We start from the raw sequence: 27,914 nt of genomic DNA on the forward strand, positions 1-27,914 counted from the left end.
CTGGACTGGCTCATAGTAACCCTTGGCCTTGGGTTTCACTATGCAGGCTGATTCACCAAGTGGCCTCGCCTGCAGCAGTGTGGAGCAGCAGCAGACAGCCAGGCTGAGATGCTGGCCATGGAGGCGGAGGTCAACACTGAGGTGACGGCGGGAGGGCAAGGGTGAGGGGTGATGTTATCTATATCCGTCTGACAGCCTACAGGGCTTTCTATCAAGAGGGTTGGCTCATGTGGGTCAGACTGTGGGGGAACATGATTTAACCAAAGGTGCACTGCACACTGCGCATCACTGTGTCCTTAGACATTCCTTAAAATGTCTGAGACTGCAGGGCTGCAGAATGAAGCTGTTCCAAAAAAAAAAATCTGAGTCAAAAAGTTACACACTCAGTCTGTGGATGAGGTGAGGATGAGTGGTTAGACAAGAAGGAGGTTTTCAATAAATCCCCAGTTTAACCCACGAGGACAAACAACATCGAGGGACTGATCGATGTCTGCACACCTACATGTTGCTACACTTGTCGAACAGTAAGTATACTCTAAGTAACACTATGGGAAAGCACTTGTTTGCAATGTGTCTGAGTATATCCGATGGAGTTGTCAGCAATTATATTGTGTCGAGAAAGTATAAACCCATCAGTCAAGTTAACAAAAGGTCAGTGGCTCCCAGACTGCAGTGTACAGCCTACAGTATATCTCTGTCAGTGCGGGGGATGTCAGACCAATACCATGCTTGATCAGGGCACTGCCTTCAGCTAGACTGCTGCCCAGAGCCAACCTTGGTGGTGGGAGGAGATCAGTTTGTGTTTTTTGGGGGCTTGAGGGGTGGTAAAATTGGCTCCTGGAAATTTGCCAACCCTTCGACGGACTCATCAGCAAGGACCTGGGAGGAGACCTTGAGACAGACAGAGCGTTCTTCCTCTCATGCCTCAGATCTCCCTAGGTGTGGGGTTAAGCCTTGCCAGATTGTTGTACTGTGTTTTGATGCCGCCTCTTTCCAAAAACTCCTGTAGGCATCATGTAAGCAATCATGCATGACACAGCCTGAGGCGCAGACACGTGGGTCCAGCGCTGGCCCATAAGCCCTCGGAATCCATGTCTGTGTTTGAGCCGACTTTATTGGACCAGACACGACAGGAAAGCCTTGTCAGATACCTCAGGAAAAAAACAGATGCCGCATGAAAACAAAACACAGTCCAAAACAAAGCTAACCACTTGTGCAGAGATGCATTAAAGATGTATTATAGTCACATTGTGGTTGAAAAGTTGGCAAGGTACGGACTGAAAGCCACGACGCTGAGTTTCAGAAAATATGTCCTCAATTATGTCCAACCAAAGCCAATAATCAAACAACCTCAAACACGTCATTTCATATTTGTCTTTTTTCATACTGAGTGACAGGCAGAACAATCAAATTAAGTTCCTCTCAGCAAACCCACAAGTGTAATTATGCACTTAGTAGGAACAAATCAACACATGCAGTGCAGTCGTATAGTAATATTGACACACACTACTTAGCAAAGTGAGGGTGAATAAAACTTAATAGACACTGCAGAGAACAGTTGTCTTTTCCTCTGTCAGTTTCATTTAAAGAACAAGCCTCGTTCCATGAATAAGAATGATAATTAAAAATTGTTCAAAAAACTCCCATAATATGAAAAGAACACAGCTTTGCTTTCTACTGTGATTTGAGAGTGACGTTTCCTTTTTAAGGCCCCTTTGTTTCTAATTTTGTCATATCTCATTTGAATTCTTATGTTTCAGGTTGGCATTTGTACTGTTTGTACTGTGGTGCTAATAATGAACATGAAGAATGGTTTAAAAAAAAAAAAAAAAAGGTCTTATTTAAGAGATTAGGGTTGTATTCAGTACAGAAACCGCTTCGTGCATAGAACATGGTGGCAACGGGAGACACACCCCGGCTCTCTGTAGGGGTGCACAGGAAGTGGGTCTTACCAACCAAGCTCCAACTTAGGGCAAACTCAATTTGATGGAGCAAGATGATAATGTGATGCTGATTATGTTTGAATTCACAAACAACAATGTAAGAGCAGTGAAGAAGCTGTACTGCAGAGTGAGCAGAGAGTAACCCAAGCTCCAGTCAGTGCTACTCAGCCAAGTGACTGAGGCCACTGTGTGGATCCGCTTGCGATGCCTAAAATAAAGCTGGGATTTTAACTATACTAAATTATAATTCAATGAAGAAACAATAGATGTTTATAAGCTGATGTTTCCTCTCTTTAAGCTCTTAAACATCAATTTTCTGCAACTTGGAGATCACAGTAAATTCTTACTCACCCTGTAATTTTCCATCATGAAAACCCCTGAAATCCACTGTAACCAACACGAATGCATGCTGACCACAGCCGCTATGCTCAGGGAAGAAAACTAAAAACTATGCACAGCCATCTTTCAAGCCTAGAGAGTGTGAAGTGATACCCCATTCAAAATCGATCTGATTATCAAAGAATCAAATTGAAGCATAAAAGTTAAAAAAAATGCTAATCAAGAAGATTAAGGGTTGAGTTTAACTAGAACAGAAGTGGTTAGAACAACCATGTTGGAAATCAGAAGTATTAAGACCTGATCTGAATGGCCATGCTGGAAGGTAGGGTACAAAGACAGACGTCACAGATGGGGGAGACAGGACATTGTTTAAATATGGGAATAACAACACACAGTTTCAGTCTGGCTATCCTGGAAGACATTCATAGTGTTTGACTCAGTTGTTCATGTGAGAAGTGATACAAAGATTTGTGTGACAATGAAAAAAGAGCGCTAGAGAGAGAGTGAGCGTCGGACTGTCTGTTTCAGAAAGTTAGAGAAATGGATGGACAAGACCCCACAAGCACTTCTTCCATTTTTAATGTTAGATAATTGTGTTTGCAGGAATCGAGTCCATACATGTATCTACTGCAACATGGTTCCATTGGTTCCATGTCGATAAACACCCAACTTATGAAACAGTGGAGGTAATATTTGACATATACGCAGTTAGATCAGTGCTTTTGAAACAACGGCCCACCATGTGTACCTGACAGGCTCTCAGGATCGCAGCAGCTTGTCGGCAGGATAATTTGCCATCTGTACTGGGATACGTTACTTAGCTGTCTTGTTCCTACTGTTTAACGTAGCCACTAATTGCAGTGACACTGGGATCTCAGGGTCTCTTCAAATACTGCTGCACATCAGGATGAAGACTTGTGACATCCTTCCAATGTTATTTACATTAGCTGACAGTAGAATTGTTATGCAGTTCTTGTTGTGGCACAGATCACTGTGAGCATGTGTTCAGACATGCAACTGTATTTACAATATAAATGTAGCACGCTAATTTGTTAAGTATGTAAGTACTAAGGTTGGGCACCGGTACAGGTACCTGGAATTTGGAACAATATCATTTTCACTACTTGACTCACTCTGTAAAACCAAAATTTCAGTTCAGTTCAACTTCAATATTGTTATTATTTCCTCTCTACCTCTCACTCTCCTCCTAACCCCATCCCTACAACCTCCAGCTGGTCACAGTCTGTTACCAGGGCACATTGCGAGCACGCTCTATTCTCACATGGTGTTTTAATGCCTCATACAGCATACTGGTAAGGAATTTCGGATGCAGCCAGTGGTCGAGTGTTGGCTAACAAAAGTAACAATGCTAAGCAAACATTGATCAAGACAGAGAAAAAAGCCTGGTTATCTATAACAACAACTGATCCAAAAGGCAAATTAATTACTTGAAGATGTCGATGAAGTTGATGCCTCACAGAAAGTTTCGTCATCTGTGGAGGGTTCAACTGCTTTGACGTCGGTTGCAGGCCTGCTAATGTTATAAGTGGCTGCTGTGGGGGGACTTGACTTCAAACACGGTACACTCTTCAGCTTTTACATATATTCAGTGTTTGACCAAGTTTCCTCAGGTTAGATGTGTTGCCCTGGCCAGCTTTGCATTCTTTGCCTTGATGAACATGAACTGGCACTCGGTAGTGCCAAGTTCAGTACCCAACCCTGCTGAGTAGAGTATGGTTAAACACTACACTCAGCGGCAATAACAGGGACATAACAGGAGCACAGAACACGATTTTAAGTACAAGCACGAGGATTTTACCCTCCATTTTAGACTACTTGTACGTTAACAATGATTTTTTTTTTTTGAGAAAATCCCAATTTCTGCTTCAGATTGTCACAGATTATATAATTGCAGTTTCTAACTGTCTCACCTGCACCGAAAGGTGGCCACAGTGACAGGAGAGGGTAGTGGCATGATGAATCAAGCAGCGGGTGTGATCATTTGAAAATTCCCCTGGCAGATGTGGTTGTGTGCGCGTCTTTGATTAACTTCATTAATATACATGCCTCGCTCTGATACACAGGCAGTGGCATATGGTAAAAAGCAGGAACAGGAAAGAAGTGATTTGCTGTTTGCTCTGGAAAACAAACAAGCCAACAGGTCCTAGCAGATGGCGCTGTGTGCGATGCTGGTGGGAGGCAATGTGCTGCATCGGCGCTGCCGCCAAGCAGGAGCTCTCCTGTGGATGAAGAGAAGTCTGACTATCGCCCTCGGCCTGCCGCACGGTAAACAAATAAAGCGTCCTTCTGCTTTCCTGTGTGTTGAGCTTTTTATCCCATGTTGATCTTACCTCCTGATTTCAAAGCACAAAAAAGAGCTCGTTTTTGGCAAGTTAAAGTGCTCTAGGCTTGATGCTCTTCAGAAAGCAGCTTAAAGAAGAAATGTGTTTAATAATGGCTTGTTTGTGTGCAGCTCTCATTTCCCTCTTTGCTCCCTTCGTCTTCCCTCAGCATGCCTGCGAGCGCACTTTCCACTTTGTTCCCATTTAAATAGGAAAGTTGGCGGCTCATTTACATTGATAATAGATGTTGGTTATGCATCAGGAAGAAATCACAGTTTAAACGAGTTTGTACCATTTCCTTTTATGTCACATGTATCACACTGGGAACTACCGAAACAACAAATAATATGCAGCAAATTCGTAAATAAAACTAATAAGTATGCAGGGGAATTGTGCATTGAACGAAGGTATGGTTTATTTTCCATCAGCTTACATCTACTCAGCTCTGAGGCAGTAAGGAAGAAACTAACACCAGAAATATACTCTAAGTGAACAGCACACTGTGCTGAGGCATCACCACTGAAGTTGTCTCATTTATGAGGGTCACTTTATGCTCAGTGACCACACCATCAGGGATACTATTCTCTACCTCAGTCCGACCAAATATGACAAGTTTCCTTGTAGAAAAATTCTTTCATCAGAATCCACGATTTCACGATTTCTGACACTGAGGCTGTCTCACCGTCCTGTATGCTGATGTTTACGGTGGCAATTTCCGGTGTGGCTCACTAAAGCAACCACTGACCAACATCAGTTCATATCAGTGAATCTTTCAGAGCCAAACCAGGATTCATAAGGCTATCACATTACACAGTCATTGCAGTTTCATTAACTCTGCTACAGTACAGCACATTACATTCCTCCAATAAGATTAAAGGCTCAGAGCATGAGTTCGTTTGCATATATTCTGATTCAACTACATTTCACCTTTGTTACCCAAAGCAGGGGATGGACCAGATATGTGAAAGGATCAGAGGGAAAAGGGGGAGAGAGAGAATAAAGTGCTTAGTTTGCCAGTTGTTGAAGAGCAACTATTATCATTAGTCCCAGGTCTGCAGAGCCTGAGGCCCAGTCCTCTAATGCTCTCTCCTTTTTGCCAACCTGAATATACCTTGCCCCAAGCCAACACGCTCTTATAGAGCATAGGCTGCGAGTATTGATGTGCTGAATAATTCAAGGAGTGAAGATGGTCAAATGGGTTGACTGTAGTCCTAACATGAGTGGGTCATTACTATGTGGTTGGAGGTGTCACTATCTGTCTCAGATGACATCACATCAAGGAGATCAAATGGCCAATAAGGAAGAAGATGACTGGTGGTAATGTTGTGACCTCTTAGTAGAGATGATACCAAACCCCACTTATCTGGATGAGCAGAAATATGCCTATTGCCACAATGTCTGAACATGGTAGACAAAATTACACTTTATGAAAAGGGATGTTAACTTGAAATTTAAGCTTTAAGATACGGGATACAGTTTGGAGGAGTGTTGCTGGTTGTCTCACATTAAAAAAAACTGTTGAACCTCCTTTACTGCTTACAGACTAAACTCTTGTTATTTATATATATAATTGCTTCAAGAATCAAAGAATGGATTCAGGAATCGCGAAAAGAAGAAACACAATACTTAAGTGAATTGATTTTTTTTCTCACCCCTAGGTCATCATCATCAGATCATCAACATAATACTCTCATGTGGTATATTCAAGTCGACTTTTACGCATGTACCTGGGATTATACTCTTAAAAAAGAATAATAAACACATTCTGAAAAATTTGAAAAAAAAAGAAAAAGAAAAACAGATGTCACCACTAGCTCACTATCTATCTATAAATATCTGTCTATATTAAGCTATACTATTGAAATCTGAGAAATACAAAGCAGATATTTCTTCATTCAATAAAGTAATGATTATGACTTTATGCATCTTTAGGGCTTAACTGGTATCTGATGCAGGTAAAAGTGGGACCAACCACAGAATTCCACAGAATTCCATATCACTTCTTCAATCTTGGGCTCAAGCCTGCGTGAAATAAGGTTCTTTTGAGGCCATATTTTCTGACGACCAGTGAACTGAAGGGATTTCTAGTTTTGTTTAAATCATGCTGATGAAAACATGTTTATATGTACATAGCCCCATCTATGTTTAAGAGCAATAGTGATTAACCGACTGGTTGCACCATTATCTTCCACAGTGCTGACCACATATAAATGAGGAGACTGATGAGAATAATGGGAAAACACAGTGTTATGTCCTGACATCACATGTAAATACAGTATACTAATCAGCTGTGTTAAAGAGGAGTGTGTTGTTTTGTTTGTGACTGTTTATGAACTACAACAATTGTCTCATCATCCAAATCATCTGTTGTTCATGGAATTGAACGGTTTGTTAAGCCCTTCTATATCCAGTGCATTGCAAATGACAACTTGTGAACAATGCACAGATTTCATATTCTTATTTTTACATAATGGTGCTGCTTTCTCTCTCTGAACTCCATTTCCAGCACAAATACATGAAAGGCTGATCTCATCTTCAGTCTCAGTCAGCAGGATGAATGTGGCTTTTTACAACATCTCAGATTTTTTTTTTTTGCTTTAAACTGTCTTCTTTTCATGGGCGGTGAGTAGTTTTTGTTTTATGTATGGTGGAGTGGAATTCATGCATAGGAAAAAGCTTTCAGAGGCTTTTATGTTTCCTGTGTGTTCGATATCCAAGGCTGCGATTAAGATGCAGTTGCTCTTTTCTAGAACCTTGATAGTGGTAATTTCATCATTTGCACTTAAGACTGACTATCATCACCTTGCACTATATATCAATTAACATACACCGTTTGCTAATGTTAATGATTAAGAAAGTTGCAGTCGCTGATTAAAATATTTCCCCTTGATTAGTAAACGGTAAACAACTTAGTGCGGGCCACTGCTGATGAATGTGTCGCTGCAATCAGTTGCTGACAGAGGAGGAGTGATAGAAATAGAGAAAAAAAAACAGAGGGAGGGAGGAAAAATAAGAGCAGGAGCCACAAAACTGAAGGTTTGGAGTCCATAATTAGGCAGCAGTTTTTCCTTTCTAACCATTTTCCCAAAAGAAAAGAAGCCTGACTACTTAATTGGAGGAATCAAATTTAGTCAAGCGCCCCGTCGGCTCAAACCTACATCATTAAAGTTGCCAGCTAACAAACATCAAACACGAGGCAGCATTAATGAAGCAGATGTATTAATTTCCCATTTATGAGCAGCTAAGCAACTCACTGCCGCTCCCCGCTCTCCCCCCTCTTCGCTCCCGTTCTCCCTCTCTGTCTCTGACAGCACTATTAATGATCTTTAATGCCCCACAGGCAGTAATAGGCCCCACTGGGAGAGCCGAAACACTGCGATTTGTATTGAGGATTTAGACATAACGGGGGAAAAGGGAAAAGAGTGAGATCTTGGGGACAGCTCCGAGGCGCTTGATCAGGCCCAGGCCTCACAGGGGCGGCTGCCGCTCCAGAATAATAAATGACAGCCTCACGATTAAATCAAACCCTCTGCCCAAAAGGGCCAGAGCGGCTGATTGTCACTAACAATCGAGCTGCTTTTTTAAACACCTCTGGGAAAAGAAATCAAAAGCAGACAGCATGGAAAAAAAAACTTCAACGGCAGTCTGGCTCTCAACACCTGACAGTTAACACGCATAGGGAGAGACAGACCAGAGCCAAGTCCAGGGAATGAAGACCTGTCACTGGCAAATATCAGACCATACTCATTATGCCACTACCCACAATGCACCAGCCAGCACAATTGCTATGATTCGACATCATGCAGTATTAGTGCCAGCAATATGCATATGATAAGCAAATACATTTTCCAGTCTAAGTGGTTATTTGTTTAGGATTTGCAGCACAATATCACATCCTTTATTAGATTCTTATCTTTTCAAGTACTAAATTCAATGACAACAAATGAAACAATAATGAAAGCCAGCCATGGCAATCTCCATCCAGGCTAATGTTAAAATACTGACAGCAGCTCTAAAATATGCTCCCATGACATAAAAGGCCAGAAACAATAAAAGTTACACATGCCAGACATAAGCAGGCTCTTGGCTGACATCGTCCCTAATGCTACATGTGCACATCTAATTATCTGGCACGGAGGATAATCCAGATAAATAAGTCTGCACCGACATTAACCTACAAATTAGATATGCAGCACGTTCCAGACCTGCAGCTTTCTGAGGCTCACCCTTAAAGACATTTGTTTGTTTCTTCATTAAGCTCATTTACAGCTCTCTGGAGACTGATCTGTGTGCTGTCTTGTTATAAGAACTTGTTTGTGAAGGAGACAAAATGCTGATGAATTTAACCTACATATACTCAGCTGTGGGTAGAGTTCAGTTCAGTAAGTGAACCACAGGCCAGTCGCACATAGAATTATGTTTATACTGTATTTTGTAGTACATGATTTACTTACAAGTCAGTGTTCAGTACCAAAGCATAAAGTACTATGGAGTTTATGTAGCGTGGTGAAAAGGAAGGGCATGAAGATCAGGTGAAGGGTGGCCATGTAACATGGTTGATTTTGATGAAAGAAACAGTCTTTTTCATTGAGCCGATGCTGCTGCTGCTCCTTCAAATGCTGGATTTGCCTGTATTCTTCTACAAAACTACTCTACAAAAACTGAGGAGAAAAGCTGTGATCACTTAAACTTGACTCTTTCACATCCAGCAACATAATTTAAAATGCTAAGAGTTAATTCTATAGAACATAAGGCACCGGAGAGGAGTCAAAACCGAGGCACACACATAAATACTTGTGATGCCAAAACATCGACATCCACAAAGGTGCTTTGGGGTCTGTCTTTCTTTCCACTCACTCTCTCTTCAGACAGCAGCATCATCATTTCCTCCCTGCTTGACTGTGGCAGGCAGCAGTGGGGTTAAGCTGCCAGCGATGCGATGATAGTGAGAGGGCGACTGCAGCTGGGGGTTGCAGATAGCACATTCTGTCAAATAGCGTCAGGCTGCCTGCATAATGAAATGAAGAGAACGACGGTGGGAGCGAAAAAATAGGAAAGGGGGGATGGTTTCATTTGTTATTGCTGAAACTGATATGGCTCCACCACAGTCTCAAAAGCAGCAGGAGCCTCAGCTTATAGGCAGGAGATGAAACATTAAGTTGTGGCCTGATTAATTATCAGTGCACCACACACCACTTTTTAATGTTTTCCCTGCAATGTGTGTATTTGGTGTGTGTGTTATGGTCTCTATTCGACTCTTAGACTACGCTGGCTATGCTGTGCAAGCGCATCAGCAACACATTTCTGTTCTGTCTGTTCACAAAGATTCTGAACAAATAATAATAAGAATATTACTGACATGTATGATTCCAGTGAATGATGTCCAGTGAGAAACATGCTGTCTTCACTTCTTCACAGACTCTTTTTCCAGAGGAGTACAGGGGACTGATGGAGCTTCATCACATGATGCAATGACAATCACCTGAAGCTCAATCAGAAGAACCAATGAGGTTGTGGTGAACTACAATGCTTCAAATATGGATGCTGCTGCAAAGACGCTACAAACTGTAAAAATGTGGATGCTTCACACACATCTTCAACTTGCCAGCACAGAAGATCTCTACAATCAGCACAGTTTCAAGGTGAACACCCAAGATTAGAGTCACCAATTCAGTATCTGACCAAATGTGAAATATGGTCACAATCTCTCCTTCTCTGAGTTATGGTGTTGAATAATGGCCAGAAAAGTGTATTTGCAGATCATTATGACGTCACAGTGAAGTTGACCTTTGACCTTTTGGATGTAAAATGTCATCAGTTTATCCTATGAGACATTTGTATTGTATTGTTGTCAGAATTAGCGTATGAATTCTTGACTTTTGTGCGGTTGCAGTGCCTTTTGACCACCAAAATCTAATCGATTCATCTTTGAGTCCAAGTAAACGTTTGTGTCAAATTTGAAGAAATTCCCTCTTTATTCCTGAGACACTGTGTTCACGAGAATGGGACAGACGTACAGACGGACGAAACATAATGCCTCCAACCACGGCTGTCATGGAGGCATTCAAATAGCAAAAACTGAAAATAACACATGTTGGACGAAACTGGAATTTCCCTTTAAGTAGAAACAGATTCTTAGAAATACGTTTTAAGATAGCAATGTTGGATAATGTGAACACTTCTGTTCTGACTAAGAAGTGTTCACAATATCAAGTTTAATAATATATAGTAATGATTTTGCGTGATTTATAGCATACACAATATACAGTTGATGGACAAAAAAGGTACAAAAGCATTGGTATGGTCTTTTAAAATGTTTTAGTAAGGTGTAAAATGAAACATTTATTGCAACGCATCAATTAAGCTGATACCTATTGACCAAGTGAGAACCACATGAGATGGCCACTCTCAGTGGAGGCAGCCTTGAGGACACGCTGGCTGATAATACTGAAGCACATTACTGTTGCTTTAGGCTGTTTATCTCAAGAGCTGTGGCATTTGTCATCATTGGACTCCTCTTGATCAATGCCTTCTTTATCATGATATGTTTCTAAATGACTCCCTGCCCCCTCCACCACACACACACAAACACACGCACAAATGCCTGCACGCACACCTACACTTCTCCCCTCAACACCCAATGATTTCATTAGTTTCATATTAGGATTGATGGGGCTCTTCTGAGGGATATAAATCAATTTGAGAACACTTTTCTAAACCTCAGCCTCAACCTCCAATGGAGTCATCAAGCAGAGGGGTGGCTGAGGGGCAAAAAGCTGGAACAGCCATATTATTGGTTTGCTTTTGCTGGGGTAGGGGAGGGGCACAAGAAATTTTGCCTTCAGGGTTTATGATCGAAAGAGTTCCCCCTTCATGCTCTATCCATCCACCTTAGAAGGCTCCCCCTCTATCCATTCTCCTCTTCTGCAACCACCTTCTCCTTTCATCCCTAGTGCCTTCCATCCACCCTTCCATACCGTCATGATTTACAACTAGTACTCATGTGCTTCCTGGGAATTGATTTCCAGGGAACTGCGCCTTGTGCCCATCCTTTCTGTGGGGGCCATAACGATCAGGCTGTGGATCATTAGTCTGGACCACTGTTTTCCACTGCTCTGCTGGCTGGGTGCCATACATCTCCCCCCTCCTCCTGAGTCACAGCCACTGTTAAATTGCCTGTCCCCTTCCCTCCTCTTCCTTCTCTTCTACCCCCACCTCCCCAGCCCCAGTCACACCTCATGATCCTCATTTGTCCTCCTTTGCACCACAGCATTTATTGAAAAGCAAGCTGTGCTTGGAGCCAAAGCCAGTGGTGAGTGTTTACAGGCTATTCAGGACTGAGGCAACCCCCCCTCACGTTTCTCCCATCCTCACACGCTGACCTTTACCTCAGCAGACAGACAGATGACGCATCCCTCATGTTATTTGTGAAGGAAGTCACCACATGACAAACAGGGATGCCATATCACCACGGACAGCTTTTCAAGATCCAGGCCGACCGGGGTAATATGAATAAGAAAGTGATGGAGTCAGTCACGAAGAGGGCATGAGCAGAGCAGTGGAGCTCATGGTTCAAAGGCTCTTATTACGCCCCCTGAGGAACAATATGTTCTGATTTGTTGCATTTGCTTCTTGACAATGCGCCAAAATTGAAGTCCTGATTGAGCTTCCAGGGGTATTTTGAAAGACCAAAGCCAGTATTTTTCCTTGAGTGCTCTGCAAGCTGCTGTTTTTTCCTATTTTCGCTCATTCTGCAATCTTAAATTTAACAGAACAACAGAATAACACTCAGGTTTACCTCTAGGGCTAATCACACCTGTTCAGTTTCACGCAGGAGATCATCTGCCACATTCACATTTAACACTCCTATTGTTTCTTATGTGACAGATCTGGATCGGCTAAACAACAGCGTCCTGGTATTCATAAATGTTTCCGTGCCTTGAAGTTGAAGTCATCGTTACTCATGTCTTAAGAAATTACAGCTCAGAGACAGAAATCATCTCCAGCTGCTGTCTAGTGGTTTCAACCTCTGTTCAACAGGATCAGCTTTCTCCAACTCACCCACGTCTCACAGCTGCTTGATTAATTGCATTTTCATCTGGTAAATGAATCCAAAACTGGATAAACAACCATTTTGCTGTATAAAGAGGCCGAGCTAAAACAAACAGCAGCACAGACCAACAGCCTCAGCTGCCTCTAGTGGATCTACACTGTGCTCTGGCATTGGCAGTGGAAGCTTCTCGAACTAGAGCCTGGGCCTGGCAGCATGCACTGGCAGCGATGATTTACAACAGCATTTAAGTGAATCTAATAAGCGGAGTGAATGCTTCCCGTCGCTTTGGCATGGCCCGTGCCTGGGCCCTAATCATTCAAATATTTTGGCAAAAAGCAATGCCCTGCTTCTCTCCAAAAGAGAATAATGAGACACGGAGCTCTTAATCACAGCAGATCAGTTCAAATAAATGAAAAGAGAATCAAAAGCATTCTTTGCCGAGGCAGCCCCTGTCTCTGTCCAAATGAGCTGACAGAGGGCCAGATCTGGGAGATGGAGATTTACCCAGGAGATAGAGCAGATTTTCCATGACTCGTGAAGCAGTGTCTCACTCTGGCAGACTAGAAAGTAGTTCTGGAAGGAACAACGGACAGCTTTTATACAATTTTCTTGAACTTGGATGTTCAAAGCAATTACATACAGCGTGCACGCATATACAGACATACTACAAACATAAATATTCTGACCAGCCTCAGAAAACGATGCCCTGCGATCTTCGCAGCTTTTTAATCAAGCACTCCTCCACACTTGTTCTCCTATCACACCTCAGATGCTTTCTGGAAACCCACGCAAAGCAACGCGGTAGCTCTGACACCTCATCCAAACTCAATAATTCACCATGCCTTCACTTGCCAATTCTTCCCTCTGCCAATCTGAAAGCCTTCCACACACTCCGCTTGCTGAGACAGCGCTCTAACAAATGATGCTGTCAGTTAACAAGATGGAAAAACATTCTGTTAATTTTTTCTCTCCCTCCTTCCCTCCCCTCCTCAGCGAGGAGTCTTGATGTGCAGAGACGAGGGCTGGATCACAGCTTGCCTGGGGGAAGCCTGACACAAGACAGGCTGCCGCTGACATGATGAGCCTGGAGACTGCTGGCAAATTCTTGTGATGTCACTTCCCGCTCTCGACAGCTCTGACACCCTGGCGTGGGGTAGAGGGAAGACGAGGAATAGAGGGAGCTGCTGGAGCGCTGGTGGAGGTGGCGTTTGGGAAGGAGTGGGGGCTTGATGAGAAGGAACACTGGTGCGTCGACTGTGCGGCTCTTCTGTTTTCTTTAATGTTCCCACTTTTATCAGCAGTCGGAGCTGTCAGCGGTAATCACGCTTGTAGTGAAGAGCTGCAGAGACGATAAGCTCGGCCTGTCAGCGCCACATCCACCGTGGTAGACATATGCTGCTGCCGCTCTCCGTGTCTTTCTTTATGCATGATGGCATTCTCCCCAGAGAGAGGAGAGAAAAAAGCACAGAACGAGGTGGATCATCCTTACCGGGAAGATGGAGGGAAAACTATCATATCTTGTTCTTCCTTAAACTGGGGTGTGTTGTGCGTGTGTGTGTGTATGTGTGTGTGTCATTTCTAACTCTAAAGTGATCCTGTAATACATAGTAGAGAAATATTTCACAAACAGCTCAGCATGGGCACCAACATGTCCCTCATGGCAGTATTATATGAACATTACAGTCGTGAGACAGCCGGTAGAACTGATTATTGACAATGATCATTAAGGTCACGAACAAAAGTGTCCCTTGAATCTTGTTTAAATAAAGACTGTTGAAAGAAAACAATGAAGAACCTTTGTTCAAAATAAAAACAGTAAACCCAGAAGGACATAAAGCCGAGTAGCACACAACATTCAATTAAAGGGATCCTGCGATGTTTTTTTTTTTTTTTCCTCCAGTGGCAGCTTCATGTGAGGAGACTGGTGTGTTACTAATAACTGTCACATCAATCTACAGAGATGATGACAAATGTGGCCTTGTGTCAAAGCTGGTACGGTCTATTTTATGGCTGCAAGGCATGATCATTACAGACATGAATAGTAATTACATGCGGAGAAAACATGGGATGCTGCGGCCGCACCATATGCATGACAGGTGGCGTGCAACATAAATAATGGAACGTGTGGCAGTCAGAAGTCGCCAGGCATTCGGTTACCAATTATCCTTCTCTTGTGAGCGTTAAAGCCCTGTGCATTGTTTACCGTTAACAGACATAATTGAATAATAATGCCTTGGCCCCACCTGTTCGCTGTGTAGGGGAGATAGCTCTTTGGTTGGAATAAATGAGCTATGCTCTCCTTCCTCCCTCCTCCTCTCCCTCTCTCGCTCTGACAATGGGGCTGAGAGGCTTGCCCTCGCAGTGGCCATTAAAATAATGTGGCCTAACCTAAGCAGGGGTTAACCAGCTAATGTCCTCAGTACTGCTCCTCTGTGGACATGAATAATGCAGATCAGGTTCCTAAACAAGCACACAAATGAATCTATAAATCACCCAGGTCAGGGCAATCTTATTAGCCCCCCCACCGCCCCACCACCTCTTTCCCATCTCTCCCTCTGATTCGTCCCTGTCAGGCTCCTACTGAGGGAGCTTATTTGTATAAACATGCAGTTAAATGTCCTGTTGGTTTAATAAATAGGATGTGGACTAACAACACAGAGAAGCTGCCATGCAGAATTTCATACATTATGCAGTAGCTTACCTGCTCGCTTTTCATAGCGACGTGTTTAAAAATACAACATTGTTAAACAATCAGTTGATGTCACTGTAAAAAATTAATTCTGGGTCATGTCAAAGTATGGCCAGTCTGGCATTTGCCTCCTGTCTCTCATTAAATCAGTTTGACATAATGGTCCACATGTGCAGGGTGGGTCATCAACACCTTAACATCATAATGTATGGTTATATAAATCCATATATTTTTGTCATATGGGAGAGGCCTTGTGTCAAACACTGTATTCCAGGGCTTCTCTAATAGATCACATTATTCCACATTGGTGTTCTTGTAACTGTGTCCATTCCTTGCATATGCAATGTGATGCAAGGTGACATTTTGTTTTACTTTTTTTTGTGTGGTCATTTCTCAAAACATTTCCTAAAATGATTTCTTGCCATACTCTGTATTATCAGTCCAGCACCAATTTTAAAAGAGAGGCATTTTTCTCAGTTTTTAACACATTTATTGTTATTGTGGTAAACGCATGCTGAGCTAATGTTTTTTCCACAATAGCACTTATGGTTATTCTAATCCTCCTGGAATTGGGGCATAACAAGCAAATCATCACCAAAGTGTGGAGCAACACTGTGGGGACAATGCAAATAGAAAACAAGGAATCTCAGCTAATTAAAATGATGAGAAATAGGAAATTAACCTCAGCAGTTTACTTCCTGCTCGTCGCCGAAATAAACTGTGAGGAAAAGAGATAAGTTATGAGGTGAAGAACGCTGTGCAGTGTATCTGTATGCAGTGAGAGTGGATCAATATGGATTTCACGTATAGTCCCAGATGAGTTACCGAAACAGGCACAACCAACAAAATGCCAACAAAGCCGAGCACTTAAATCTCTCTGAGGCTTACACTTGTGCTCTTGTCCCCTAGTCATAACTGAATAACTTGCTGAGGGATCAGCATGAGTTTCACCATTAATCCCAAGATTTAGGGGGTGACACATCCCCCACCCAACTCCAACCAGTCAATTTCAACACTATTATCACCTCTAAGAAATGTATTCTTTAATAACTCTTCCTACACGTCCTGTGGGTCCCCAAGATTGATTGTCAAACCCTAAAGCCCAGCTCTCACATCAAAAGAGAATATGAGCAGGCTCCTGTGATTTAAGCCACTGCTGGACACAAGCGAGAGAGGATGCTGTTTGCATGTGTGTGTCTGCATGTGTGTGTTGATCAAGGAATCCTGCAGTTTAGTTCACACAGACAACTAACCCTGTTTCATTTGTCAAATCTAGTATGCGCTCCTCCATACTCCATCAAACAAAGCCACTGCTAGCTCACAGAGTCATTTCCCTCTCTCCCAATTACAAATGAGTCCATTAGTGTGTCTGCAGTGAGCCCTGTGCTGTCTCCCAGTAATGGCTTGTGAGATTTCCATCATAATCATAATGGCTCCCAGAGCAGCCATGAGTGCAGATGGAAGGTCGCTCATAGGTAATGAGCTATCTCACCACCCAAAGGGCACATGTCTTTTGCTTTGTTATTTAGAAATGTATGCCTATGACTTCGTGAGCTGGCACACATGCTCACACACACTCTCATGACATTTTTGTATGTATGAAGATGAGGAGGCAGATTAAGGAAACACAGGATAGACATGGGCTGGGCTGGATAAGTGAGACGGGGGGCGTAGAGTCACTGCACCGAGGGGCGTGGATGACCAGGGGAAGAATATGGAGAGAAACTAAGTTGAATGAAAATGATTTATAGCGGGAAAACAAACAAGAGTTTGCTGATGCTATCATGCTGACATTTATTTCACTCAAATTCAACTTGGATCCATTTTTAGTTGTTAGTTTAGCTGTTTCCCCTTGCATCTTATGGACTGATCAAAAGTGTGGGGTGGGAGGCGAGGACTTTTTGCAGCTTCTGAAAGGGGGGCATGCCAGAAAAGGTTTGAGAACCACTGGACTAGATGATACCTGGCACCGATTAACATCATGAAATTGGTGTCTTGATTGCAGCTGTGGCGAAATCACATAACTCAAGCTGACGCATGACAGCTTACACCAAATGCCATCCTCACGCCAGTTTGCACGCTGACATTCTTTCCATCTCCCTCCCCTGGTTGTGCAGCTTTGCCAAGCAGAAATATCATTATGGCCAGCAGTGTCAGTATGACTCACCTCCACTTGCCATTCAGAACACATCATATTCTTTGCTCTGGCCTCGGATTGCAGCAGCCAGCACATCTGCATCTTTTGCCAATTACTCTCTGAATGCTGGTCTTGGTAACATTTTCAGAGTGTGTCTGCTCACTGTACGAGTGAGCTGGCTGTGCATAACCACAGGGCACGTGGGACTGGGTGGAATGGGATGATGCGTTGTTTGCTCTGTTCATGTTTAATTGAGCAGAGAACTATGTGTTGTTGTGTCCGGTCGTATCAATGAGGTGACCAGACATTTTCACGTAAGACTCTGGTTTCATAAAGGCCTGTCTTTGTCTGGCGCTTTGGTATCGGCTTGCACAAACTTTCATATGAGGAATCAATGAAGGTCAATCATAGTAGACAACATCGTTCTCCAGAGTGTGAAGGAGGACGGTGGAGCGGTGTATGGAGCCATACAATGATGCTCAGTGAATGTTACTGGTAGCCTTGACATATGCCTGTATGGTCTTTACTGTGTTCCTGTAATGTCACTTTCTAACCACACACAAACACACAATACACTTACTTACACATGGTAGTAGCCATGACTCAATAACTGTCTACGTAAAAGTGAGGCACAGCAACAGCTATTAGAGCTAGAGATAATAGATTTCTCCAAAATAGCCCTGGATTATCCACCATTTTACAACATAATATGCACTATTATTAATGGTGGTAAGACTGATCCGTGGGCAGACCTCTAGGATTGGGCCTGCCCCCACAGTCTGGCAATTCAAAGACAGTTAACATCCCACTGTGCCCTGCTGAATCAAAAGGAATAGAGTATTTACTGCTTATGCAGCCTTTTTTACATTAGCTGTTAGGGTGTTCAAATGATAGAGAAATATACATAAGGGTCAGCCACAGTTCTATACTTAAGTTCACTCGTTCCTAGGAGGTCTGCCATCTCCCTCCGCATTAATTTGAAATCATTCAGAGGCAAAATGGTAGCTGTTTGATTTATCCCTTATTACATTGCTTCTTAAGAATCTGTCAGGCAGCCTCATGAATTCATTCATCTCCATAAGCTTTCTCAGCGCCACTTAGGCCTTGTGTAATCTGGGTGAGACCCCTTATCACTTCATTTGCACAAGCAGGAGACTATCAATTCCTGTCCAGTATCTGGGCCAAGGGAATTAGAGCAGAGGTGTTTGGAGGTGTCCAGACCAAGCTGCAGTGACAAGAAACTGATTACACATTGAAACACCATGCAGGTGTTCTATTTCACACCCTATATTTACAATATTAGTGAGCATTGGTTAAATACATTTGCTGCTTTAATGCTTACACTCTTTTCAGTGTAGATCACAATCGACAGGCAATTTCCCACCACGAGCCATTGATGTATTGCCACTGTGAAACGAAAGACACTCAAAAGCATTTAGCTGGTGCCTAGCTCGACACAGCAGCCTCATAAAGGCAGACAATGGCTGAGCTTAATAAGAAACAGAATGGATCCCATGAGTGTGGAGGACCCATCAAGCTGGGGAATTTCATTTAATTTCCCCGGGGCCGGGTATGTCTTGTACACATAATTAGAGCCCAACATGCAATGCTCCTTGTGTTTTGTCAATAATTCCCCAAGGAGCAATCAGGACAAGGGTTGGACATGCCTCTGTGACCTGGGCTACTTGCAACAAGCTCAGCCACCTAATTACACTGCCTCTAACAAGCAGTGTGGTGGTTGCAAGGGATGGATGTGGGGGGAAGGGGACCGGCCTGAGCCTAGGAGCCGACAGCATACAACCCCTCCTCAGAGCCCCTCATGTCATTAGGATTGTTTGTGGCTGCCGCCATGCATGCTGGGACAGCGTTGTCATTCTGACAAGCCTGTTCTCTATTTCCCTCATTTAGGACCCTCTTCTGTCGTGACTCACTGGCTCTGGTGGCTTACACAGCAGGAGATTAGGGATATGGTCTTCTATAGCAGTTACTTGCTTGTGAGACTTATCCAATACATTTTTGTGGTGTATAACACTTTATCTTATGTCCATGACTACAGATATCGCTAGCCAAAATATCCTTCGATGACTATTCTGGCCAATCCATCCAATCCAGCCAATTGGTCAGCGCTGTTGCACCTACAGTGTAATTTAGTGGAAATACCGCATATAAATACCACTAAAAATATTAGCCAAAACAGACGCTAATCTAATGTCTCTGTCTGATTGATTACTCACTCAGCAAGCAGGAGGCAGACGTAAAGAACACAGTGAAGCTCAAATATCAAACCCAACAAAAAGAGAACCTGTTTGTGTGCATTATCTCTGCCATAGACTGCATCACAGTCTGCAACTCAGTTAATTTGGTATAATTAACAGTCTTTGTGTTAAGTGCACTTGGTTTGCGTTTGCCATCTAACAAATTGAGATAGAGAAATCCTGCCTTGGCTGCAGGGATAAAGCCATTTTCTGTGGGTGAGCTGAGGTTGCTGTGGAGAGTGGACAGACAGAGAGCCAGGAGCGAGTCAATTCTGAAGCAAGTTGCCTGCAGAAATCATTGGCTTGACAAAAGGGCAATGAGGGGGCAGAGGGTTTGTGAGAGTCACTGGCCCAGCTGCTGGGGGGGCTTATGTGCAGGTGAGCCGGGCCTTGACTGACATCCGCCGAGCGCAGCGAGAAAGTTTAACCTTGGCGTGTTGGAGAACTCACTCTCAGCAGGGAGAGAGGGCAGATAGACAGTCAGGGATGAAGAGAGAGCGTGTGAGAGAAAAGAGAAAGGCGCTGCGAAGGGTTTTCTGCATAACAACAACCAAATTTTTTTTTCATAAGCGGCCTGTTTCCAGAGACACTAGTTTGAACCCAAGGTCTTACTCCATGCATTATTAAAGACCGGTAACTGGCAGCACTGCCTCATAAATAGAGATGAGGACAGACACCCGAGGAGCCGGGGTGCTGCTCACTCTTGATCGGCCACAAATCCACCGGCCTAACATGACCCAGAAGGTTCTACACACACAGTACGTCGCAGCATGCTCTTCTACCCAGCAGCCCTCCGTTTTGTTTCTGTCATTACACCTGACAAATGGCACCACATGGAGTGAGTTCATTACTGCGCAGGTCAACGGTATAAAAAATGTATGTAATTTAGTTTGACTCGGCGTGTTTGGCAGCATGGGTGTTATTTTTGGCTTAAAGCTTAGACCAATTTTAGCCGTGCTGCTAAAACAACATTCGTGAAATTATTAGAAATATGGGGAAAGCTAATGATGTGCTCAACAGATGGCTCTGAAAATAGTTCAATCAGTTACCAAGAATAAGATGCCATGCCTTCTACATCCTATTGATAATAGCTGCAAGAATACTTGTAATTATTATATCACTCGTGCGCAGCTTCAGCAGTGGAAAATAGCTGCCATTATATTCTTACTTTTTTTTTTCCTCGATATATACTGGACATAACGTTTTTTTCAACAGTGGTTTTGTTTCCACTCCAAAGCCTCTCTGCATGTGGCCAATCTTATAAAGTCTTTGATATATGTACACAATTTGCCTGAGACATTTTTCTTTTCCAGGTCAGGAAAGATGGAAATGGCTTTTTCTTTCCACAGGAGTGAACATCTCAGTCAAACAGCATATTTATGGTTTTTGTTGCTGATTGAATTATTTTCCATTCCCTGTGTTCTCAGCTTGCACTGGGAATTCAATCATTGCCTTTGAAACATGATTCACTGTTGTGACTGTTTTTTTTTCCCCATTCAATTTCAAGGACTTGGCAACCTTGTCCTATTCAAACGTGTGCATTATTACCTTTTATTGTTGGCCATAAATGAATGGCGAGGTTGAGCACTCTAGAGGCAAGTGTAACACATTAGGGCTTGTATAATATCACTTCTCAAGGCAAGAGTCAAAGCTTCTACAATCCTGCGTTTCAACACAAAAACCGCCCTGCAGGAAGCTATCAAACAGCATCAGGAGGCATTTTACAAAGAGATAGCAATTCCTTTTATGGATGCAAAAAGTGTAAGACTGCATTGCACATGCTTTTGAATAAAGTTACATGTGAGTGTCGGCCCCTTTACAAAAAATAATCACAGTACAGCTGTGTCAGTGTAATCAGTACGGCTCCAAATACTTCAACCGTCAATTTAATAACTTGGCTTCTGTAGATCGTTCAACAAATATTTAACAGACACATACCAGAGTTAGAGTTTACATAATCCTGAAGCGCCTGGGAAAGGTCTCATATAAACTCAGACGTGTCTGATAAATGCAGAGAAACAGGATGCTTTTTTTAAACTGTAGACGCCTTATCAGATGTAAACTGTTTCAACTTGCAGACTGAGTGCCGGTTGGAAGCAGTTATGCAAATCATGAGTTTAGTGTTTCCTGGAAACGGTAACATTAGAATTTAAAAAAAAAAAAAAAAATCATCATGATCCACAATGATCCTCCTCTCCTCATTTTCATCATATGCATGTATGCTATCTTTTTATCAGGGGGGTCTCTCTGAGGTCTCATTTTTTTTACTCAGCATTCAGTTTTATGAATGCTGACATGGAGGGGCCTTTTATTAATTAATTAATAATTTCAATGGCATATACCATAGCACTTGAACAGACAATGGACGGTGCAAACACAAGGTTCTTGACATGTTGATAGTTGTCCATATCAGAGGCTGTGAGTGTTAGCAAGTACAGATATGCTTTGACAGAGTGAAGATTTACCTGCTAGGACAATGAAGGGGCACAAGCTCAGGAGCTAGTGACTGTAAATGGGTCACAGTGAATATAGAGGAAGATGGAGGGGGGGTCAAAGCCCCAGAGGCAAGCCAGCCTGCTGACTCTCAGTTCAATATCACAGCTCCTCAAGTCTTCTCTGATGTAACACTGCCACTGCCTTTGTGTGTGCTGTGTGTGTGCTGTGTGTGTGCTTGAAGATTTGTCAAAGTTCATTCATATAGAGAGCTGTTATATTCAAGAAAACAGGTAAGGACGACCAACAATATGATCACACCGAGCTTTAGGGAAATTTCACCAATGTATCTCAACATGTGTTCAAGAAGTCTAAATACACATCACATCCACTATGAAACATATCAACACGCACGGGCACGCTGCAAGTAATGGTGTAAAAAGTGGTAATTAAGAAAAAACAAGATGCAATCTGTTGGCAGGGGCAATTTCACAGACAGGCAATATAAATAACCTGTGAAGCGAATCGACAGGGTGACATTTTCACCTTGAGTCACCATCTTATTTCGGAGTAAAAAGGGACGCGGAAATTAACCGTGCGTCAGTGGAGGGGTGAAATGTCCTTCCTTGGACCCTGCTGTGGCTTCATGCTCTGCGGTGTCATTACTGTACTGCCGCGTGGAGGGGCGGGATGAGCTGCACTACGAGGGAGGTTGGGAGAGGGGGAGGTTACAGGGGGAGGACAGGCATGTGGGTGTGTGTATGTTTGTGGATGTGTGGGACTGTCTGGGGAGTGTTGCTGCCTGCTGACCTGGTCATCCATCAGACAGGGTCCATCTATCCACGCCGCTCCCCAACACCCCCTCCCCGCCCCTCTTCCCCCACCCAGGGCCCATCAGCGTGACTCTCTGCCAGGCCTGGAATCTCCACATTAATTTCTCATCTGTGGCGCCCTAATGAGCTCCGCCTGCTCGTCCACCTCTGAGACCCTACTGATTATCAGACAGGGGGGCGACCATTTGTCAATGGCAAGAGGTGGCATTTATACTGCTGACCTTGCTGCCAAGGAGAGAAGAATCAAAATGGGGGGAGAAAAGAGGAGAGTAGGTAAGAATAGAAAAGAAAAGGAAGGCAATCAACAGCTCTGGAGCGCCACACTGTTTGCCGTCACGTGCGCTGCCATGTGTAAAGACAATCTCTATTCACGGAGGAGCAGCTGGGGTGGTGTACACATGTCCAAATGTCCATCTATCTTTCTGTCTGTCCTTTCACGAAAACTGCATTAGGAGACGAACTCGAGGTGTAATAATTTTTTACTGACTACATTAACTTGTTAAACGACCTCTCAAAGGGGAATAAGCTTGTTTCTTTTCTTTGTATCTGTGTATGTGTGTGGAGGCGGATGGAGGCTTGTGGTGGTGAGAGGTGGACCTGTGTGTCTGCGCCTCAGAGGGAGCAAGGATTTGCCGGTTATTGGATGGAGGGGAGCGGTGTAGGTCTGTGACACCCGCTAACCTTGGCCAGGGCTACTGGGACTCTGGGGGTATCCATCACTGTGGCAGCCTCAAGACCCAGACCGGGGGAAAAGCCACAGAAGTTGCCGGGGGAGGGAAAAAATCTAGTAAAAATTTAATGCACTCCGCAGAGCGGTCATGTCATACTTGGTTATGGAAAATAATCCCAGATGCCTGCAGTGCTAAAATGGAGCTGTAATGTGCTCGCCTCCTAACCCGGCCTGACAGCCATGATGTACGACTACCATTACCGGAAAATATCACTTCAACTAACCCGTGATCCGGCTCCGCTAAGGGTCATATTATCCATGAGGAACAAATTACACTCCCCCAAAGTAAATACAAATTTCCTACACTGTCTGGGTACAAAGCACAGAGGGGGGAGGGGGCAGGCGGGAACGATACCTATGACAACGCTCTGCAGAGTGACAAGGATGATAAAGTACATGACAAATCACTGGCTGACAGGGTACTCTAGTGCAATCAGCCTCAGCCTCGGCCTAGCGAGCACCCACTCAAGCCTGTAAACACTACTCTCTTCCTTTGGAGGGGGCAAAACACATAATCTTTTAACGCTGACAAGTTGCTCTCTCCTTTTTATTACTCATCCTTCCCACTGCGGTGGAAGGAGGGGGTGGGGTGGGGGGTTGGGGTGGGGGTGGGGGGATATAAAATGGTTTTATGTACAGTGTTGCCGAGTGATTGAGAAACTCAACTCTTCTGCTGTAATTGCCTGAGGGCAAACACAGCAAAACAATAAAGGAAGAGAAACAGCAAATATATTACCAGCTCAGATCTTTATTTTATGTCAAGGACAAACAGGTTCTCTCGGCTGCTCTAAAGCACCCACTTAGATCCCTCGTCTCCAATAAGAGCAAAGCACAGCAAATTACAGCACTCCGTTGCATGGCCATTAATAAGACGCAAAGCATTTTCAAAATGGCATTTACAGCTTGTGGCTGCTGATAGAGCGAGTAAATAACACTTAGGAAAGGTGTGGCCTCTATAAAAAAAAAAGCCCAGAGGCAAGGGAAAGAGAAATAAAAAAGCTACAGAGTGATAAAGTCCTGTAGATTACAGCATGGAGTCATTGTCTTCACAAAAGGCCTAAGTAACACGACTGATGAACAGTTAAGCTGGAAAAAGCACTTCAGCGCTAGCAGATATTCATACTAAAATGTTTGACTGGCAGTTTCAAGGTGCCACTTACTCGCAAAAAATCACTTAAGCATTCGCAAGTCCAGACAGAGTGAGTGCCTGAACGCTCTTGACAACATTACAAAGACTGCCAAGACGAGGTGCAGAAATTTGCTGCTGTTAGTCTAATCAAAAAAGATCATGTCGAGTGAATGTTTCACTGCATACTTTCATTTATTTATTTTTTTACTTTTCAAAAAGAAAAAGTGAAATTAAAGAGTCAGTGTCCATTCACATTAGAAAAAAGTATTTTGCTGCACTTGGGCTACTTTCTCCCAAAGGATTCAGAAAGTTTTGTCAGAGCTCTGGATCATACATTGGCCTCAATATCCTGTTAGCCTGACACATACATGTGGCTAAGGGGATGTTTCACAGCCCCCCCTGAATGGTCTCAGATGGTGGAAAACCTGTTGGTGTTAACTGCACCATGAAACAAGCAATGTTAGTGGTGCTTTGGCAGATGCACGTGAAAGACACCTGAGGCTATGAAGCTCTTTTCAGCCAGTAAAGGAGGAGTATCGTAACTGGGAGCAAGCTGCACCAAATCAACAGGTCTGGCCTAGACCTAATAAAAATGACCCTGCCAAGATCCGCCAAGGGTGAAGAGTGTGAAGTGGATAAATGCAAGAGCACTTTTTACTGTCTGACTGTGTTTCAGGAGAGGAAGATGGGCCGTGCCACATGGTAATAACAGACAAATGTGGACATCCTCGCCAGCAAAAGCTTTGAGAAGAGGATTTTGGCCCCTCAGCATGTGTTTTTGTTTGCATCCCGCTGCCAATTTAGTGACTGCATGAATCCTAATTGGTCCACTGTACAGTATAGCATGAAAAGAAGGCAAATCATCCCATTTTACACTTGAAGACTGAAATGAGGCGTAAATAGTGAGGCACAAATGCATTAATTCAGTTTCTGTGGGTTTGTGTGGAGATGCGGGCGCAGACGTGGAGATATGCACTAAGACACACAAAGATTCAATCCACACAGAAGTATTTCTGGCACATTTTTCACACATGGCATTCACCTTTTCCTTCTCATTGTCTGAGCTCTGACTGGCCTGTTTGGTACTGGCACAGAGAAAGGAAGACCGGTGTTAATGGGGGCCTTGGCAGAGAAGCTAATGATAACGCATAAAGAGCTAATAACACCAGTGTTGTGTGACGAGTGACGGCGGCGATCCTGCCTCCTACCTGTCTCCCACTGTTCCATTAACATGTCATGTCGGAGAGGGCCCATCCTACAGGTCACTTTATAATGAGCAAACTCTCTGACAGTTTCAACACATGCAGATACACACTCACACACAAGCACACGAGCAGGATTGTGTCCGCACATACTCTGAGATGCGAATAGCTGTCTCTTATCAGAGCCTGGCAGCTCCCGCCGACACGGCAGAGGCCTTCTACACCAGGCAGAACATGATTTCTCCTGGGAACACTTTTTCCATTTCCTGCTTTTGAAGGGAAACTAAATAAGCCACGTTTGTCCTCATCTGAATACATTTGACCCATTAAAACGACTCCGCTCTCCCGCGTCCTTCTCTGCTGCCATGCATTAAAGTAGACTACGCCGCCCACAGAATGCAAATGACAACAGCGGCAGTGGGCGTAGTGTGCCCGGCGCCTGACAGGACCAGATAGAGGCAGGGGTGACATGGACTGAGGAGGGGGCAAGAGTGTTGAGTGGGAGCTCCAATTACTCCCTCACGTTGAGGAAGAACACATGAGTCAACCCCTGTCATAGGGGTCCGCTATTTACTAATTCACTCCTCTGTTACTTTAACACACAATTAATCAATGACAGGAAGGTGTATTTGGCGCTGTTCATCAGGAGCGTAACGTGAGCCAGGGTGAATTAATACAGTCACTGGGGGGATTACAGCTTACCATGCTCCCTCTCTCTTCCTGAAACAAAAAGGAATTGCCACAGAGACAGGAGCAATTTAAATCGACAACACTGAGTAATGACTCAATTTGCTGCACAGTCTAAACACCACAAGCAAATGGTGTTACTAAATCATTAGAGTGGATCTAGATCTCTAGTTAGAAGTCGTTGGATATCATGGCTGCTCTTAGAATCTACGAGGCACTCTCACACTGTGAACACCTGGATATTACAAATGGAGCCGCGCCGAGTACTCGAAAAAGGGCTGAAAACAAACTTGTAGATACTTACAAGCAGTTGGATAATGTAATTTGCTTTGACCAAAATGTGGCAGCCATTATTAAAACAGTGCAACTGTACAAACAGTGTAGGTATATTCAGTACTGTACAGTGAGGCTTCACACTTTCACTCTTATCAATATCCATTGTGCTCTAGTTTGAGAAATGGGAAAGGTCTGGTGGCCTTGTTAGAGTGGCCCAGTAATCAGGCTTCACTCACATCTTCAAGAGACAGCTGAAATAGAAAATGAGGGAGTGCACAACATCTGTATTTGCCTGCATTTTTATACTTTTTGCCAACACAAATGTCTTCTCTCCCAGCTCTCTCAAGCTGTTCAACCTTGTTAATCCTTTTGTATTAATTTCTAGTATTTGAACGCTTACATGATCAAGTATCTCTAATGCTCATTTTCTGAAAATGCGTGAAATCTGGTGCTTTTACAGTCCCAACATGACAAGAACTAGCAATCTAGACGACACTATAACCTTCCCTAAAGCGCCATCATCAGCGCAAACTTTCCACTCAGTGTTCTGTACGGTATCTCCTGGTCCATTATTCACGCAGACACATTTCCTGTGCAGATTCTGCTCCAGACCACGACAAACCCCTTGAATTTGGAGCTTCCACTATCTTTTCTGAATCGCCACCATCAGGCCAAACCTTGATCAGCCTTACAAGCCTAACATGACCATTTCTAGTGAATACTTTCATTTCCTCAATCTGTAAAACTTGTTAGTTGGTGACCGTGTTTTCCTGCAAATCTTTTTTTTAATCTTTTTGTGTTAATTGCAATTGTAGCAAAGTGATAAACCTGAAAGCATGAACCTCTCAGCAAAAAGACGACCCCGT

General features: G+C 43.5%; 1 protein-coding gene across 6 annotated transcripts in view; it reads right to left on the reverse strand.

The window, feature by feature from the left end:
- The window catches only part of auts2a (activator of transcription and developmental regulator AUTS2 a), a 294,064-nt gene that overhangs the window by 70,051 nt on the left and 196,099 nt on the right, over positions 1 to 27,914 (reverse strand). The window lies entirely within an intron of this gene.

This window comes from Chaetodon auriga, chromosome 15 (assembly GCF_051107435.1).
Source record: "Chaetodon auriga isolate fChaAug3 chromosome 15, fChaAug3.hap1, whole genome shotgun sequence".
In the NCBI taxonomy this organism is placed as follows: Eukaryota; Metazoa; Chordata; class Actinopteri; order Chaetodontiformes; family Chaetodontidae; genus Chaetodon; species Chaetodon auriga.